Raw genomic sequence first — 20,377 nt, forward strand, 5'->3', positions numbered from 1 at the left:
ATTATTGCACATGGTGAGGTGACTTTCAATTGTGTGTGTTTGTAAACAAGGATCACAATTCCAGGAGTCCCCTCGCAACATTACCTTTCAATGTTAATATCCCCGCAGAAAAAGAGCTCTGTCTGGCATTCTGCTCAGACACCTAAACTCAGGGTGCTGTCACTCAGAGACGGGGGTGGGGCGAGTCTTTTGAACTGTCCAATCATAGGCGGCAACGGGGCAGGTGGGTGGGGCGAAGCTCCCAGCCACCCCGGAAGTTGTTGCTAGCTCTAGCCTCGCGGGTTTCGCGTCTCTCCGCCGTTAAAGGCTGTACGTGGTTTTGCCGCCTATTCTGTCGAGTTGTGACTTGTACCGACTTCGGGAGTCATAGGAAGGACCTTAGGGGACCCAGGAAACCTAGAAATGGTGAGAGTTTGGCGGGAGTCAGGATTTGGGGAAGGAGTGTCTGGCCCAACGGGGACTTCCCATGTCGCTCCTGCCGTGCTCGGGGTCGGTAGTCACCTGCCGTTAACGGTCCCTGGTGGCTCTGCCGCAGCCTCTGTCGCACTGATCTGCACTGGCTGTGGGAGTCACAGGAAGGACTCAGTGGGACCCAGGAGACTAGAAATGGTGACTTTGTGTCCCCAGGGTGAGGCTAATGGGAGGAGGGGCTGGTCACAAGTGCCCATAGTGGGACCCGGCCTCCCCGCGGTCGCCTCCGGAGTCTGCGGACCCGAGTCCGCGGTGGCGCCGCTCGGACCTCAGTCCCCTCCGGCCGCAGCGTGGGGGCGGGGCCGGCAGCCGGGACCCCGGGCGTCCTGTGGTCACTGCGCGCGGAGACTTCGGCCCCGGAGCCTCTCTGGGCAGCTCTGCGCCCGCAGCCCCGCGTGTCCCCAGATGGTGCGGTGACCACGGGGAGGGTCATCGGGGACAGTCGTGACTCGGTCTCCGGGGCTCCTGCGTGGGAGGAGCTGTGGGCTGTGGGGTCCCCAGTCCCTCCTTTCTCCTTGGAAGCACCTGTTTTCTTCTGAATTTTTCATATATTCGAGGAGCAGAGTCTCAAGTCCACGACGCTGTCCCCTCAGTCTAGGTCTTCGTAGGGCTGGCAACAAAGGCCTAAATTTCCAATCTCCCCCTCATTCCCAAATGGCAAGTTCCTGCCTCCAATTCACGGCATTATTATCAACTGTTTGTTCTTGATGGATTTGAAACAGATCCAGTATTTTAATTATCATTCTCTCACAGTAAATGGATGGCTGTGTTTAAAATATTTGTTTTGTGTATGGATATTTCACATGAGTGAAAAGCAGCCTATAACCACCTGGAGCTACGTGGTATGAAATCCTTGTGCCCCTCCCCCCAGGATCTTTCTGGGCACAGACAGCCTATGGGAAGTTCTTTGGGTGGAGGTTTCTTTTGAGAAACTTTCCAGGATGATCTGTGGTTTCAGCCCTGTCCCTACTTGAGTTAGTCACCTTTAAAAGATTTAATCACTTTATTTTAGTCTCCGTTTTGCAACGAATAAAAATTTTTTAAAATTTATTCAATATGACTTGAGAGACAATATAAAATATTTCCAAAGAGACAAGAAAGAGGTGAATTTCAGGAAAAAAATAAAATAGTCGAGTTTTACATTGCGTGTACTCGAGTCTTCTTTCCCTTTTTTCCTCTCCCATCGTGGGTACTAATATTCTGAGGTCTGTTCTTTCATTTTGGGTGAGTTCAAATGGATTTCCAGGTCTTAGACTGGCAGACCTGAAGCGTTCAAGTGTGATTAATAGTTTATAAAAACATTACTTGTCATAGAAATAATACTATATTAACACCATTTTTCCCCCAAAAATGCAATACATTATTGTGGGGTTTCTTGATCCAACAAATTGCCATATAATTTTTTCTCATTTTCACATAAAGACTGGTTTGAGTGTTCTAGCTGGATTGTTAAAACACTGGGTTTGTGTCATAAAATATCAGTGTGGTCCAAAAAAACTCCAGTGGGGGCAGAGGCCTGAGGGCAGTGGGTCTAAGCTAAGGCCCCCTTGGGCCTGCAAAGGGAAGAACTTGAAGGCCCAGTTCTTCCTGGGGAGCCTCCCCCTGCAGGTGTCCTGCTGCTCACACCCCCCATGGAAGGAGCCTCTATACTGAGAGGAGCTGCAGAGCCCTGGAAAGCTGGGGGTGCACGTGCACATGGCGGTGGGGAGGTGATGCCCTTTCTGAGCTTGTAACTGAGTTCCTTGGGCCTCTTTCTAGAAATAAGTTGGGAGTTTTGCATCCACAGAGTAGATGCACTCAGAGTAATTTGTTTACATTGAGAAAGTCTGTGAAAGTCAGGAGTTCTGTGTCCTGGATTAGGGCCCATTAATTTGAGAGTTCATTTGGGTCAGAACCTTCAACTGAATCGAGCTGAGTTTTCCTCATTGTGAGAAGGGAAGCCTGAGAGAGGGAGCATTTGCATTATTCCCTGGGGAGGGGAGGGTGTGTGGAGCTCCCAGAGTTCACTCCTGTGGCTGCTCAGGTGCCCCACCCTCCTCCACCAGGGACTGACCCACTCCAGGGGTTCTGTCTCAACCAGGAGAGTCAGGAATATGGAAGCTTCTGAGTGTGGCTTTCCTTCTGTCCTGTGGGAAGCAGGCTGCTGATCTGTGCTGATTCCAGTATTTGTGTTTCTTGCCTTTGGATTCCTTTATTGATTGAATAGTGGAGCCCTTTGGCTCTAGTTTCCCTTAGCGCTTGGGCCCTGACACTGTAAGTTGATTGAGAGATAGGATGAGAAATTGTTTTCATTTTTTGATCAGTTTTCTTTTGTACATATCTCTAGAGAACATATTAGTTTAAAAGGCTAGTGCAATTAAATTCTGTATTAATTGATGTGAGGAAAACTTTTTATATCTTTGAAAATCCAATACAGTTAAGGATTTAAACTCGAACCCTGATTGCATTGTAATAATGCCACTTATTTTTGAAAACACCACTGGTGTGAGATAGAGGGAAAGCACAAACCAGGATGCGCATGTCCTTTTAGTTAGAGATTTGAAAATTTTATTTTCAAATCTTATGCTTTTGTAACTGTTAGTGTTTAAAGGAATTAAATCCTAGAATGGTTTCCTATGTACAAGAGTTAAAATTAAAGAATATAAATTTCTCTGTTTTTTAAAATAAATCTGTAAGACAACAAAGTCTAACTTCAGAAGACTCACTGCCAACATATCCTGGTCCCCCCCTGCACTGGTACTCAAGTAACACCCAGATACACAGTTTTGATCATTTTTGAGCCGCTGTTAGTGTTTCTTTATATAAAGCAATCAAGAATGCATTTTTTTTGTTCCATTTTGTGCTTGTAATGAACAGTCAGACTCCACATTTTTGGATGAGTGCTCACAGCTTAAGCCTCTCTCCTCCCTCTTCCCCTTGTGCCCCCACCTGGACAAGCTGATGAGAAAGCCTGGGTGTTCTCTCCTCTGGAGCAGGCAGGAGATTCCACCACACAAGCCCCTGCCTGTGTGCAGAACTCTTGGCCCGGCCCCACCCCCAAGCCCAGTGCACACCCAGGCCAGGCTCCATTCCTTGCTTTCTGAGCCCTTCCAGAGCTGCTTGAGAGGCCGGCCCTGCCCTCCCCCTCAGACCTCTGTTATGTGAGTCCTAAGCCTTTTCCTACCGTGTGTGTGTGTGTGTGTGTGTGTGTGTGTGTGAGATATGAGCCCTAAGCCTTTTCCTACTGTGTGTGTGTGTGCCCGTGCGTGCCCGCGCCACCATGGCATCAGTCTCAACTATGCAGGTGACCGTAACATTTAATGCCCTGAAGGAGCATGTCCAGAGCATCCCCCATGGGTCTGTCATCTCCTGCTCTGACTTGCTCACCTGCTCTGCTGCCTGGTGGTGGCCTGCACTGTGGGCTGCTGCTTGCTGGGGAGCCTGTGCTGTGAGCTGTGCTGCCCCGTGTTGCATTGTTGACCCACCAAGCCTCAGTTCTTGGCTCAGCTGACCAGAGTTGGCAGTTTGATGAATTTGTAGGCATTTGGGAGCAGGACTTTGGGATTGGGGCCTCCTTAAGTGAATCCTGGGTCAATGTCTTCGGTGGGATTTTTCTGTTTGTTAGAGTAAAGCTGTGACAGAAGCTGTGTTGGCCTGACATACTCAAGGGATGAGGTTGGTAGACAAGGACGGTACACTTTGCAAGACGTGGGTTCATCAGACAGTCACTGCTGAAAGAGCAGTTATTTTAAAAGAAAGATAATAGGGAGGGAAAGACAAGCTGTAGGTGGTGGGCTGAGTCCACACTCCTAATAGCAGAGGGCTTGCCGAGACCCTTAAGTACCTCTGCTGCTGCTGCCCCTGCCTCTATTGCCATGAAGATCCTAACCTTCTGAGTTGTAGGGGACAACGCTCAAGGCACCCCTGTGGCACAATGTATTAATTCAAATGTGACTTAAGCCCAGGGTTTAAACCGTATAGAGCAAACAGTGTCAGGGGTAGGCTCCTAACGTTGATGGCACTGTTTTGAGGCTCTTGGGTGGAAAAAAATTTTAAATACCAGGGTAGAGAAGAATCTCCTCGCCTGAAGTGTATCCCATGAGGAAGAAAATGAAACATGAAAGATCAGGAGGAAGGAAACAATAGATAAATTACTAAAACAAGGGTCCATAATATGACCCAATTGGAAATCTAGAATGTACTGAAAGAATTTACATAACAGATAAAGTCACACTCCTTGGCTTTGGGCCTCCGCAACACATGTTCTGAATTAATTTTGCTATCTGATGTAATGCGCTAATCAGAAACTTTCAAGCAGTTAATCAACACTAGGTGTCAAATTACAGTTATACCTGGGATCCCACTACATTTAAGGAAGGTGCCCCTGATGATCTTCAGGGTATTAATGAATATAATGTAGAGGATGAATAGAACAAATGCTTCATCTTTCTTTAGCCATCAGAATGATGGTCTTGCCTAAATTGTCTGAGGTCATAACACCCCTTTTCCTACCATATCCCATAGTGAGTTGGGAAGTTCTGATCCAATGATCAACAATTAAAATTAAGGGCCGGCCCCATGGCTTAGCGGTTAAGCCATAAAGAGTAAAGAAAAATGGGCAGAGTGCAGAGGGCGTGAGCTTTGTGTGTGTTAATGAGAACATCTGTGTGTCTCTAATTCTCAGAGTTGGTGTCTGTGTCTGCTTGTGTCTTATATGTGCCATTTCACAGTCTGTGATTTTATATATTTCTCTGTGGAGCTATGTGTTTGTGTCCTTTGAAATCTGGGATAGTTGTTTTTTCCATGTTCTTGCCTAATGGCCCTGGTAGCACCTTTCCTACCGTGTTGGGTAGAACTGGTGAGAGCAGACGTCTCTGTCTTCTCTCCGATCTTAGAGAGAAAGCCTCCAGTTGTTCACCATCAAGAATGATGGCAGTTGTGTGTTGTTCATTCATTGTTTATTGCAGGTTGAGGTAGTTTACTGAGGGAGTTTATCACAGTTTATTGAGTGTTTTCCTTGTGAAGGGGTGTTGAACGTGGTGTAATGCTTGTTTGTATCTATGGAGATGATCCTGCAGTTTTTGCCATTTATTCTATTAATGGTTCCTTATATTTATTCATTTTCAGATGGAAAACCAACATTTCTTTCCTAGATTAAATCCCACGTGGTCATGGTGTTTAGGTCATTTTATATATTGCTGGATTCACTGTACAGGTATTTTATGGAGGCTTTCTTCATCTATGCTAAAAGTAGTTGGGTACTGTATTATAATATAGTGTATAGTATAAAATTATCTACTGCTGTATAAAATGTGTATCTGTGTGTATCTGTGTATATATGTTGAGAGAGAATGTTGAATACAGTGGATATATGTTTAAATATATATGGTGTATGTAGTATATTACCTGTATATAGTATGGGTAGATTATAGTATAGGATTATACATAATTAGTATATATTATATACAAGTAGAATATATTATATACAATTAAGATGTATAATTAGTTTTATAGTGTGTAATATAGTATTTTACTTTTACAGAATAGTATTATAGTCTTAGTCTGTAACCTAGTGGGTATCATTACCATGTCCACAGAATTATTCAAATAAGCCGTTCACATCCTCCCATGGGAACAGAGGGGCCCCTCACTGTCTTGATACTCCAAAGCCTGCCTCCCACACCCACTGTTTGTTTTCTCTGCTTCTGAATAAAACTGAGGTGTCAGTATGTTTCAGAAATTTTAACTAATTTTTCAGCCTGAGGGTTGAAGTGAGACTTTGGGTTTTGATTTTTAGTACATGCAGAGACATGTGTGATCTTCTTATGTATTTGAGTAATTATGAGCAAGATTATCCCAGAGTGCTTCCTCTCAAATGGGTAATCTTGGATAAGTAGCTTATGTTGTTCTTGTTGCCAGGCCACTAGACCATTGGTAGTAAGCTAAAAGTCTGTAAAAATGTGAAGATGAGGTCAGCTGTTGGTCAGGGCATCTTCTAGCATGATTTTCTAGAGTTTCACTAATCTTGCTGACCACTGGGTCCTGTCTTTGACCAGGGACGGCCTGGTGAGGGACAGTAGCAGCAGCTGTCCAGTGTTCTCCATCACATGTGCTGGTGACACACCACCGTTGATATGAAAGTAGATGCAGGATTTATTTAAACATGAACAAGAAAGCAAAGCTTATTTCACAAAGTAAACCACTTGACCTTTGCATATCAAAGGGAAGAAAAAATATGTACTTTAAATTGCTTCTTTGTACATAAATGCTGAAAAGACGGACAAGAAATGAATTACGTTGTTATCTACAGGAGCATGGGGAATCTAGTTGCCAATGCTAGAATTCATGCTAGGAGCAGCCTTCAGACACACTTTTAAATCATAGGCTCAGTTTTTGAAAATTGATGTTCACAATAAACAATTCATGATTAAAGGTATGAACCATATTTTATCTTTAATAGTGTTAAATAACAAAAGTTCAACTAAGTTTTAAAGATCTAATTGCCTTTATTGAGCAATTCCTCAATTGCCTTTATTGGGCAATTCATCAATGTAGCAATACATCCCATCTAGCAAGTAGAGAGAAGCTCCAAAGGCCTACAGAAAGGGAAAGGTTTTAAAGGCTGGACAAGGAATTAATAAACAGAAAGAAGGGTTATTTTATGCAAGGTTAGCTCCCTTTGGGGACAAAAGGGTCTTATTAGGTGGATTACATCATCTTCCTTTGGGGGATGGAGAGGGCCCATGTGGCAGATTACCTTATTGGTGCTGATCAGAAAATCCTAGACTGACTGATTAGACTACACTCCTGGGGAAGCTTGAAGGTGCACTTAGGTTAGGTGTTAAGCCTTTGTTTGGTGACATGGGCCTAGTAAAAGTGATTCAGTTTGGGACCTCTGGTTTTCTTTTTCACAATTTCCCCCTTTTTTGATCAGACTCTCAGCTTAACTGAGAGATGTGATCAACATTGAAGGCATTAGCACCACTTTCAGATTCTGCAGTGACATTCTCTGATTTTGTTGTTCCTTTGGGTGGTATCCAGAGGTCGTGATGTTTTTCCTTAACCCCTGTGACGTTCATAGGTCAAGGCTTCAGGTTTACAATCTTGAGGTCCTAGGTCCGTCATCTCTTCATTCCTTTTCTGATGTTCCAGTCTTAGGGAGATCATTTGCTTGGTGGTTAGTGGCTGCAAATATGCATTTAAAGCTTTTCAGAGAGTACAATGCACCAGGGAGTTTGTTATGATTATAATAAGCAGGGTAGTTCTCAATATCTGGACTGCACTTTAGAGAGATGGTCCCTAAGACCAAAACCAATCAAGATCAAATTAGTAAAAGAAAGACCCCATTGAAGGAGTCACCTTTTAATAAAAGACAAATAGCTTGCTCTGTGATCTTATGTAATTGAGTTTCAGCTTTCCCAGAAGAGTTAATTGAGGTGCAGCTGGTGGTGTTCAGCTAAGAGATAATCAAGGGCTATCCTGTTACCAAGAAGAACTTTGGCCAGGGCCGGCCCTGTGGCTTGGTGGTTAAGTGCGCGCGCTGCGATGCTGGTGGCCCGGGTTCGGATCCCGGGTGCGCATCGAGGCACCACTTCTCCGTTCATCCTGAGGCCGAGTCCCGCATACAGCAACTAGAAGGATGTGCAGCTATGACATACAACTATCCACTGGGGCTTTGGGGGGAAAAAATAAAAATAAATAAAATCTTTAAAAAAAAAAAAAAGAAGAACTTTGGCCAGAGAGTCGAAGGATCTTTGTTGGCCAGCTCTTGTCTTAGCAATGGATTTTGCAATATCTTCAAGAATTAAGGAGAGGTTTTTTGATTATATTCTCATTTACATTTACTCCTAACCAGGGAAGTATGGCCCTGTCAAAGGAAGTGAATCCTGAGTCCTGAATGCCTCCTGGTAGGTCCTTTCTAACAAAACAGTGTAAATTTAGGGGAGACAATTAGTGAGATGTCTTAGTTCACTTGTGAAAAGTTAGGGCTCAGTTAGATAATGTAAGAGGTATTGCCCAGTTAAGCACCAGCCATCCAGGCATTCATAGGCCTAAGGAGAATGGTAACCACTACAAAGATAAATTCTATAAGGACAGGTACCACTCTCACTAAAGTAGCATTGTTGATGGACTCATTTACGGGAATTGTTGCATTAGCCCATTCAAACCAGCTGTCAAATTTTCTCCTAGCCTGAAATAAAATATTGGTCTAAATTCCAGAGGTTACCCTTCTTAGCAATGGCCTCGGACATATGAATGATGGTGTTATCTTTCCTGGCCCATGCCAGACTAAAGGAAAGGGAGAGAAAAAGTAAGGGTTTTATGTTTAGCTAAAGTAGGAAATCTTGACCGGAAATCTTAGGAGGAAGCAGTCTACCTCTGTCAGCTGCTTCTCTTCCTTGTCAGTTTGATTGGAGGTCTCCAGCATGTATACAGGACCAGATATCAGGCGGAGCCTTCCTCCCTCCCAAATGATCTCCCTAAGACTGTGAGGTGTGTATTCAAGGTTCAAGCCTCTGAAGTTTTGCTGTCATCTGGGTAGTGAGGAGGACCTGGTATAGTGTCTTCCAAGGAGACTTAAGAGCAGTCTTTATTTTTACAAGTTCATTTTTACAATGTTAAAGTTATCAGAAAGTTATACTTGTCGAAAAGTTCTTTCTTCGAATCTCCTTGAAGATGAAGCACTTTTGCAGGAACACTTGTAAAAGCATCAGAGTAAAACAATAGCTCTCTCTAAGTGACAAAAGACTTAAAAATGCCCATGGATAAAGATCTGGTGAGAATTCATTATAATGGAATTAACAAAGAAAGTTGGTTATATTTGTCACATACAACATTTTAAGATAATAACTGGGATATTCTGATTACATTGTACCAGGACATATCAGATTTCCAGGAATTTCCTGCAATTTCTGGAACACTTAGAACACATACCTGTACAGACACAACATAAAGAAGGCTTAGCATTACCTCTGTTTTTTTTTGTTGGTTAGGAAGATTGGCCATGAGCTAACATCTGTTGCCAGTCTTCCTCTTTTTGCTGAGGAAGATTGGCCCTGAGCTAGCATCTCTGCCCACCTTCCTCTATTTTGTATGTGGGACACTGCCACAGCATGGCTTGATGAGTGGCATGTAGGTCCACGCCTGGGATCTGAACCTGTGAACCCCGGGCTGCTGAAGCAGAGCATGTGAACTTAACTACTGTGCCACCAGGGTGGCATTACCTAGCATTACCTCTTATTTGACAATGTTTCCCATGTAACTTGGCATATGAAATAAGTCTAATTAGTTTAACATCTCCCTTTCTATAAGAAGAGAGAACAGATACTTTGAGATGTTCCAGGGGCCTTCTGGAAAAACTTAAAATTAGTTCAAAGTCAAAAAGACTTCATTTAGAGTTGGATTTTTGGGAAGTTTATTAAAAATATCCAAAGGTTTTAGATACTTGCCTAATTAGGATCACAGATCATTATGAAACAATATTAATTATCTATTTGACCAAAGTGACATAAGATTTCAAAGGCAAATACAGAAGTTTACGTAGTTGTGAGCAAAATTTAGCTCTTTCAATACTGAGAGTACTGGGTTTAAGTAATCTAAGACCCGGTGAAGACAACATGGAACATAGGTGATTATTTTGACAAGACACAAGGTTTTTTTTCTTCTAGGCAGGTTACTTAGTAAGGAAAGGAAACTAACTTTTATAATTTCTGATTATGAGGAGGAGACCAACAGTTCAAGAAAAATATTATACTTTTAACAGAGAAAAATCCAAATATGAATTTTGCAACAGCTTTTGATATTAAAACTCATTTACTTAATTAAATTTATTACAATCAGCCAGCCCTTACCATACATAAAATTCCTTTTCCTTATTATTTTTAGTAGTTTTAATTACATGTATTAGAAATTTTAACCCTTAGAAATTTTTAATTTCTAGTGAAAACTGAGAAGCAAGCGATTATGAACTGTCTTTTACATTAGCATTCTGTGGATTCACAGACTTATAAATACTTTTTATGATAGCTAGAAACATGTGGTTCCTCATAGTAAATTTTACAGCATGGCACAAGACATGTTTACTACAGACCCAAATATCTTTAATTCCTCTGTAGAAGGAAGCAAAAAGTAGATAAGCTTATGTTCAGTAATTAACGTTTCAATATTTTTTCTTATTTGGAAATGATCTGGATATTCAATAAATTTAACTGAACTCATCATTTAACTTAACTCAGCAAAACTTTAAGGTAATAGGCTGCCAAAAACACTTGGAACATTTTATCTCACTTACATCTATTTAATTTGCTTCTTCTTAAGAACTATGTTTAGATGACTCACAAACCTTCATTAGACATTAGAAAAAGTCAGTCATTATCCAAAACTAATTCTTCTTGCTGACAAATATTGTAAGAGATAACATGGATTCATTTGATTAATAACCCCAAGTGGAAGAATAGTTGTATGTCTGCATTGTTGATAACTCTAAGGACTTGTCTATTTTCATTAAATCAACTAACTTAAAACTAGCTTTAATACTGAATGTGTTCCCAGATCATGTGAACCTGAAAGGCATTTAGGTTAGTTTATATTATATTTTTGAGAATTTTATGAATATTAAGAACTTGTTTGTTTAAGCCAATTAAATAGAACTATTTACAAATTAATTTCAGTAATACAGTCCACAGGTGGAAAAATACCACATATCTACAAAACATACAGACAAATGCAAACAGAGACCTTATAATTTTCATTTAAAAATTTTAGGCGTGAGAGAGGTATGATAATGTAAAACTCACTAGTTATTAAGAAGTTGGATCTAAGTTGTTTTTCTGGTAGATGGAGAAAGTTCAGATTACCTGCTCAGATGGCTAAAGCCCTTCACTAATATCTGTGGAGAAACACTAAAAAGATTTTTATTTGCCAAAGTTTCAAATGACCTCTCCCCCTTTCATTTTTCTTCTGATAAGAATTACCTCCCTGAAGTTCGCACTTGAACATTTACATCTCAGAAACACAAGGAAGGAATGCAGATTTGTCCAAGAAGGAGTTGAATTTAAGCCTTTGGAGACGAATAGGGAAGGTTTGGGGATCGGTAAAAGAAATTTTACCTGCCTAGAGAGCCGCATTTCTAGTTTTGCAAGGATTTGTGAGATAAGGACAGTTGAACTCAATTTCTCAAAGAATTGGGTTGTAGCCTAGTTGCTAAACTGACACCCATCCACCTATGTTGGAATGTTTTTCTTTCTCTCTGGATACATTTAGCTTAGAGGAGAAGGCAAAAATTTCTTTCTATCAGGCTCTGAATGTCAGCTTGCAATTTGGCCAAATTTCTGGTTATAGAGTTATTAGATCCTTTGGAATATTTTGTCGGGTTTCAGTCAAGACAAGCAGGGTCAAGCAGTGAATACTTCTGGCGATATTGAACAACTTTTTGGACTCAAGATGTGTCCCCAAGAAGAGTGCAAAAGATATTATCTTCACAAGATCTAGAGTCGCTCCCAAAGATAGAAACAAAAGAAAACCAACAACTTGCATCTCTCCAGCAAGCAGAAAGCCAAGCCACGTTTTTAGGACATAAAACAAGAGAAGCAAGAAGGGTAGCTGTCTTTGGGAGAGAAGGGATCGATTACCAATTGGCTTGGATTTAGAAAGGAAGAGACAGTGTGAAATTTTATTTCCCTTCCTTGACTGGGCACTACAGACAGTGATCCAGGAGAGGAAGCTCTGGTAAGAATTCTCACCCAAAGCAGCTTTTGCCAGTTGTCCCAGGATTCCATCCAGGGGCTCCAAGTAGGGTTTAAAGTAGAGGATTAGCTCTGGTATTTACCAGAATTTGGCAAAATTTTTCACTAACTTTAATTGTAGTTTCTTTTTTTTTTTTTTTTTTTAAAGATTTTATTTATTTTATTTTTTCCCCCCAAAGCCCCAGTGGATAGTTGTGTGTCGTAGCTGCACATCCTTCCAGTTGCTGTATGTGGGACTCGGCCTCAGGATGAACGGAGAAGTGGTGCCTCGATGCGCACCTGGGATCCGAACCCGGGCCGCCAGCATCGCAGCGCGCGCACTTAACCACCAAGCCACAGGGCCGGCCCTAATTGTAGTTTCTATTGGCTGTTTAAGCAAATACCGTAGTAATTTACCAGAAAATCCCTCAGAGTCCTGTCAACTTTGGGAAGGGCCTATGTGGGGGCCTTTCTTTGAAGGTAGACATGGGGGTGTCTGTAAGGCCATTAACTTGTTGAACTTTTGTTTATGGTCATACAGTCTTGTTTTAGATATGTTTTATATCTTTAATTTTTCATTAAAGTTTTGAAATGAAACGTTCAATAATCTATTTTTGGAACTTTGAAGCTTTGTTTTTAAGTGCATTTCTTAAATAATCTTATCTAATTGGAACATTCCTTATAATAACCATTGTTATTTCCCTGAGGTTAGACAGCAGTTTGGTAGGACCTTTAGCTGCACATGGAACATCACCCACATTTCTGTCCAGCCTTATCCAGCTACAAATGGGGTGCAACTCACTCTTCTATCCCTCCTTGTTTTGGGGCCCCCAATCTAATGGTTACCAAACCAAGCTCTCAAGACACAAAATATCTCATTATGATTTTGCCATTTTTGTGGAGATTTATAGCTTCTGGACCATAGTTCTCAGATATAAACTAAACAGGTGAGCCCAAAGATGGCACACTTAGCTCTTTAGTTTTAGTTTTTCTTTTAGCTAAGCCTTTGGGCCTCTCAGAGACAAACTAATACTCAAAAGGGATGTGCCACTGGGTTGGAGATTGTGTGATGTTTCACAGTGTGCCTCATTGCATGGAAAATTCCTTGAGGTTTTGGGTGACCTAGTGTCAATTGAACCCATTCCATGACCAGCTTATCCTGACATGAGAGCCTTTGAGTTTTGTGGCCAGCACTCTAAACAGCCTTTAAATGCCCCACCCATGCCTACCAATTTTTGTGGCTTTTTGGTCTCTGAGATCCTCTTTAACATTAGCTTTTATTTACATAAAATATGAAAAACAAACGTGTACCTTAATACATCAGCAGTAACCAAAAGACATTGCTGTAGACTGGCCAAAAAAAAGGCCCAATGTGTACCATCAATTTCCAACGTGAATCCTGGGACTAGGGAATGGATTGAACCGATGGACCTCAACAAATAGAGACTGTGGAGGGATGCCAAACAGATGGGAAAGTACAGCTGCCACTGGCAACTCCCAACATGGAATTTGGGGAGGGATTCCAAACAAATGGGAATTTCAGAGTAAAGTGCCAGCAGTTCCCAACATGGAATCTAGGGAGAAAACCAAGAGCTGAGGCTTCCGATGAAATAGGGAATTGTGGTCTGAACTATCATCAGTTCCCAATGGGGCACTAGTGATTCCAGAAAAATGGGGAACTGACTGGAAGGCCAAATAGATTGGGAGCTTTAGGCAAGACAGTGGAGCTCAGAAACAAAAGAGAACTTATCCACGGCCCTCAGAAGTGGTGAGAAAGAGGACTCAAAAGGGGTTTATGGGTACCACTCCTATGATTATCATCATCCCATATGCTGTCAGAGGTTTGCTTTGGATCCTGTTGCTGCCATCAAACCTGTTAAATAACAAAAATTCAAGTGAGTAAACTGTAAAGATCTAGTGGGCTTTATTAAGTAATTCAGGAATCAGGCAGCATCCCATCTACGTGCTCCTAGCTAGCAGGTCAAGGGGAGCTCCAAAGGGCTACAGAAAGGGAAATGATTTTAAAGGCAGGACAAGGAAGTCGTAAACAGAAAAAAAAAATTATTTCAGACAAGGTTATCTCCCTTTGGGAACAAAACTGTCTTATTAGATGGATTACCTCATCTTCCTTTGGGGGATACAGATGGCCCACGTGGCAGGTTACCTCATTGGTGCTGACCAGAAAATCCCAGAATGACCCGTTAAGATGACATTCCTGGGGAAGGTTGAAGCTGCAGTCAGGTTAGGTATTAAGCCCTGGTTTAGTGATGTGGGCCTAGCAAAATGAACTCTATTTTGGGTCTGTGGTTTTCTTTTTAATAATAGTTTATAATCAAATCACTAAAGTATTTTTAATGGGAAGCCACAGCTATATGTGTTAATTTTCTAACCAATAATTTTTTGAAGTATGCAATACATTTTTATAAACCATACAAAATTAATTTTCTCAATTCTGTTTCTCTATAAAATGACAAGTCATATTATAGCCTGTAGTGCCATTGTATATCAATCTGGAGAGGGTTTTCCAGTATGACAGTGTAGGAAATGGACTAGGTTGGTTTAAAAATATGAGGAGCTCCGCTGATCCACTCCCCAGTGAAACTGGTGAAAATTACTTTAAAATAATCATTTAAAGACTCTGAAAACGGTCCTAAGGGGAAGCAGCAAATCAGGAATAGCTTTTCAAGAAAATCAATGGAAATTTTGTGAGAAAGGGGAGAGTGTGTGGGATTTGAACAACGCTCACTCTCAGCTCAGCAAGTGAACACTCCTCTCCAGAGTGCTGCACCCTGAACAAGAGTACAAGTTTTTCTCTCCCTAAGCTTCCAGAACAAGAATTTTCTCCTAGGATGAGCAAGACTTCAACATTACCCATCTTGCCCTCAGCTACCTTTTACTGAATTTAAGTCCTTCATTGGTTCACATGAACAGTGGGGACACGCTTCTTGCACCCAGCCCCTTCTCATGGTACAGAGGCTCTGCTGTGCTCATGCTTTGCTGAGAATACTGAGCACTGACCACTCTTTCCCCAGCTCATGAGTTGGCTGTAACGAGACCATCAAGAAGACCTCTGGCTGCTGTCTCTCCACTGATCTCCGCTGATCACTCAGCCTCTAATATGGGATTGTCACCCAGAGAGGCTTCCCATTTTCTCCACCACAGCTCCAGAGTTGTGGCACAGAGATTTTGCCTGAATACGGGAGAGAAGCCAGCCATAAGAGAAAAAACTCTTCATTCCTTTGGGAAGGCCAGCAAAAGATCATGAAAAGTTCAAGTCAAAGGACATTCTATAGAAAGCGGAGAATGAGGTGAAAGGCAATTAGTATATTTGTGTATTTAATGAACATACGGCTTAGTCTATAGGCTGACTAGTTTTCTGGAAAGAACCAGAAAATTAGACTGCTAGGATGTCCCTTCTGAGGGTCAGAACAAGTATCAAGCTGTGACTTCAGAAAGTAATGCAGCCAGAATTTCACTGGACTGTTGGGCAGAGCAAGTCATGCCCCCCCCCCCCAACCCCCAGGACATTGGTGAAAAGAGTAGAGCAATCAGCCAGCAATTCATCTAGTTTAACCATGTATTGTGTCCATGAAGGAGGAAGAGAGCCCTACCAGTACCACTGTCTTATGACGGTAGACATACCTGAAACTGATACCGGCTCAACACAAAGTTAGCGTAAGGGAAGCCATCTTATAGAAGAAAGCCATGTTGGACCTATGAATAACCCTGACTCACCAGCCCCTTTGAATCTTTGCTTTAGTTTGCCTAGATAAGTAAGGGTCTGTCTCTGGGGGATTTGCAGGCTCTGTAGATTTTATGGCCCTCCCAGCTGTGATAAGATGATAAAACTTTGTTTTTTTGAGTTCTCTAGGAATGTGATGCCCTCTGGGCAGAGATTCTATGCTGATATCCATGACAACTGAAAGATCTGATGTGACAACTCCCAGTCTGCAACACCAAGGGGTTGAACATTTCCTAACCCCCTCCCCTATAACCCACTAGCCTATATAACTGCTTCAAGATTCTGTGCCCCCAAAGATGGCTCTTTTGGACATTAGTTGGCCATCTTCCCCCTTGCTAGCAAGCTGTAATAAAAAGTCCTTTTTCTCCTATCACCTTGCCTCTTGGCTTCTGGCATGTCTTGCAGTGGGCAGACGACCCCCCTTGAGTGGTAACAAAACCATGCCTGATTCTAGGAGCTATATCAGAGGTTTCACTCTGTGTGGAGGATGCAGACTTAACTAAAATAATCCACCTAGTTAATGAACAAATAAATAAACTAATAACAATAAAAAGTCCCTGTAGGAAGGGGACTAGGACCCAGAGTTTCTGTAACATGTTGCCTAAAATGTCTGGTTTGCATCGAAAATAAGAGACATCCAAAGATACAGAAATGTAGGAACTATACACTGGGGGAAAAAATTGAAAAAATAACCCAACTGTTACAGGCAACTCCAGTAAAGTTAACAGTTGCTGTCTCTTCAGAGGAGGTGGAGGTCAGAAGGCAGAGAGATAACATTTTAAAAGTGGACAAAGAAAAAATGTTTCAACCAAGAATCCTATATTCACCAAAACTACCATGTAAAATATAAAAATGGAATAAAGACTTTCCCAGATTAATAAAAACTGAGAAAATATATAAATAGGAAATTTCCTTCTGAGATTACTGAAGGAATTCTTAAGGTTGAAAGCAAGCGACCCAGGATGGTAATTAATATTGACATAAAGAAACAAAAATGCCAGTATAAGTAATTATGTAAATATGAAAGACAAAATAAATACCTATATTATTCTTCTCTTAGCTGTTATCAAAGGAATTGTATAAAATACTGTGTTCAATGTCCTGTTGTGCTTATTCCATATAGAAATGTAATATATGTGTAATTTGTTTCTCATTAGAAGCACAAAGGTCCTGGGTGGTAGCAAAGATGTGTTGGGCTAAGGAAGTGAGTACAGATGGTAAAGAAATAAGTGGAACAATATGGTATTGAGTTATATCATTAATAGATATAATCTCCATAACAATAATTCCACAAAAATGGCAAAAGGGAATAGAGCTATAGATGAGTAAAAATTCCATGTATCATTGGAATTAAACTAGTATAAATTCAAAGCTTATTCTTATATATTAAGATGTATGTTAAATAAAGGAGCATCCTGTAAAAAAAAGAACTTCAATCTATAATTAAGTCATTTAAAAAATTTTTTTTTTTTTTTTTTTTTAAAGATTTTATTTATTTTGTTTTTCCCCCCAAAGCCCCAGTGGATAGTTGTATGTCGTAGCTGCACATCCTTCTAGTTGCTGTATGCGGGACTCGGCCTCAGGATGAACGGAGAAGTGGTGCCTCGATGCGCACCCGGGATCCGAACCCGGGCCACCAGCATCGCAGCGCGCGCACTTAACCACCAAGCCACAGGGCCGGCCCATCATTTAAAAATTAAATGCTACATTAGAACCTACATTAATTAATTAGCTTTATTTTAATTAATTTCTACTGCCATAATTTGGCAGTAGAAAGCCAAAAAGGAGAAGAGAAACTAAAAAGTACAGGAGAATTGTAGAAAATGAAAAGTAAAATGGCAAGTGTAATTGCAACTATGTCAGTAATACTAAATGTGAATGGATTATATTATCCAAACAGGAGGAAGAGATTGTCACTTCAGATGTAAACAATAAATAAAACCATGATCTAATTAAATATATGCTATGTACAGGAAACACACTTTATTTTTTTTTTTTTTTTTTAAAGATTTTATTTATTCAGTTTTTTCCCCCCAAAGCCCCAGTAGATAGTTGTATGTCATAGGTTCATATCCTTCTAGTTGCTGTACGTGGGACTCGGCCTCACGTTGGACGGAGAAGCGGTGCCTCGGGGCGCACCCGGGATCCGAACCCGGGCCGCCAGCATCAGAGCGCGCGCACTTAACCGCTAAGCCACGGAGCCGGCCCAGGAAACACACTTTAGAATCAAAGATACAAAGAGATTGAAAGTAAAACTCTGGAAAGATACATGTGTGAACAGCACACACAAGATACCTGGAGAGGTGATACAAATTTCTAGCAAAATAGACTTGAAAACAAAGACTATTACTAGAGATAATGAAAAACATTATATCATAACTAAAATGTCAAAGTTTAGTCTGCATCTAATGTAGTAGAAAAATAAATTTATAGCCTTTAATGCCTATACTAAGGAAGAAGAGAGGTCTCTAATCAATAACCTAACCTTTCACCTTAACATTTAAATAATGAGGTACCAAACTCAAAGCAAGGGGAAAAGGAAATAATAAAAATTAGACCAGAAATTTGTGAAACAAGGAATGGGAAAACTATGGAGAAAATCAATGAAATGATAAGTGAGTTCTATGGACAGATAAACAAAATTGATAAATCTTTAGCTAGATTGACCTAGAGAAAATGGGGGAAGATTCATATTCATACAATCAGAAAGAAAGAGTGAGATTACTACTGACATTCCTGATCTAAAAAAGATCATAAAATAATTCAATGAATGATTGTATGGCAACAAATTGGATAACTAAGATGAAATGGACAAATTCCTCAAAAGACATAAACTACCTAAATCAAGAATAAATGGGGGCCGGCCCCGTGGCTTAGCGGTTAAGTGCGCGCGCTCCGCTACTGGCAGCCCGGGTACCGCTTCTCCGGCCATGCTGAGGCCGCATCCCACGTACAGCAACTAGAAGGATGTGCAACTATGACATACAACTATCTACTGGGGCTTTGGGGAACAAAAGGAGGAGGATTGGCAATAGATGTTAGCTCAGAGCCGGTCTTCCTCAGCAAAAAGAGGAGGATTAGCGTGGATGTTAGCTCAGGGCTGATCTTCCACACACACACACACACACACACACACACACACACACACACACACAAATAAAGAATAAATGGAAAATCTGAATAGAACTATAATAAGTGAAAGGATGGAAATAATAATCAAAGAACTACTCACAAAATAAGGCTGGGCCAAGATTGCTTCATTACAGAATTCTCCAAATCATTCAAAATTTATTTAATACCGATTCTTCACAAACTCTTTAAAAAATTAAAATGGAAAGAACACTTCATACTCACATTGTGAGGCCAGGACAGCAAATGCCAGCAAACCTAATCCAGCAATATATAAAAAATTATATATGATGACCAGGTGGGATTTATTCCAGGGATGAAAGTTTGGGTAACATCTCAAAATTTATGTAATAAAGGATATCAATAGATTATAAGCAAAAATGGCAGATCATTTCAGTAGACTCAGGGAAAGTAATTGACAAAATCCAGTACACTTTCATGATTAAAGCACTCAGATGACCAGGAACAGAAGGAAATTTCCTAACATAATGAGCATCTATGGAAAACCCACAGCTAATATATTTAATGGTGAAAGACTGGATGCTTTCCCCTGAAGATAAGGAACCAAAGATGGATGTCTGCTCTTGCCACTTCTGTTCTAGAATATATTGGAAATTTTAGCTGGAGCCATTATGCAGGAAAAGGAAATAAAATATGTAAAGATTGATTAGAAAGAAGTAAAACTATCACTACTTCCAGCTGAGATATCTTGTTTTTAGAAAACTCTGAGTCCACTAAAAATTTATTAGAACTGATAATTAAGGTCAGCAAAATGGTAGAATACAAGATCAAAATCATTTTATCAAAAATAAAAATCAATTGTATTTCTGTGCACTTGCAATGAACAATTTGATAATGAAATTAAGAAATGCATTGATAAAATCAAAAGGAATAAAATACTTAGGAATAAATTTAGTAAAAGAAGTACAAAATAAATACTCAGAAAACTGAAAAATATGGTCAAAAGACATTAAAAATGTGTAGAAAAAGGGAAACATTCCAATTTCATGGATCAGAAGACTTAACATTGTTGAAATGGCACTGTTCCCTAAATGATGTCAGATTCAGCACATACCTGTCATGATCTCAGCTTATTTCTGTATACAAATTAGCAAGCTCTTTCATAAAATTATGTGGACTTGCAAGGGAACCTGAATAGCCAAAGCCATCTGGAAAAAGAAAAACAAAGTGGTAGGACTAACATTTCGTGATTTCAAACTTTGTCGTATGCAATGGTAATCAAGAGAGTGTGGTACCAACACAAGGAGAGACATACAGATTTGTGGAATAGATTGAGATTTGAGAAATAAACCCATACATCTGTAGTCAACTG

General features: G+C 40.7%; 1 protein-coding gene across 1 annotated transcript in view; it reads left to right on the top strand.

Annotated features, from left to right (window-relative positions):
* Positions 1 to 281: 281 nt before the first annotated feature.
* LOC101402583 (uncharacterized) overlaps positions 282 to 20,377 on the top strand; it is a 36,199-nt gene continuing 16,103 nt past the window's right edge. The window contains exon 1 of the mRNA XM_087425402.1: positions 282 to 405. The gene's annotated coding sequence lies outside the window, so the exon portion shown is untranslated. The remainder of the gene's footprint in view (positions 406 to 20,377) is intronic.

This window comes from Ceratotherium simum, chromosome 39 (genome assembly GCF_057802395.1).
Source record: "Ceratotherium simum simum isolate JZ-2026a chromosome 39, ASM5780239v1, whole genome shotgun sequence".
NCBI classification, from domain to species: Eukaryota; Metazoa; Chordata; class Mammalia; order Perissodactyla; family Rhinocerotidae; genus Ceratotherium; species Ceratotherium simum.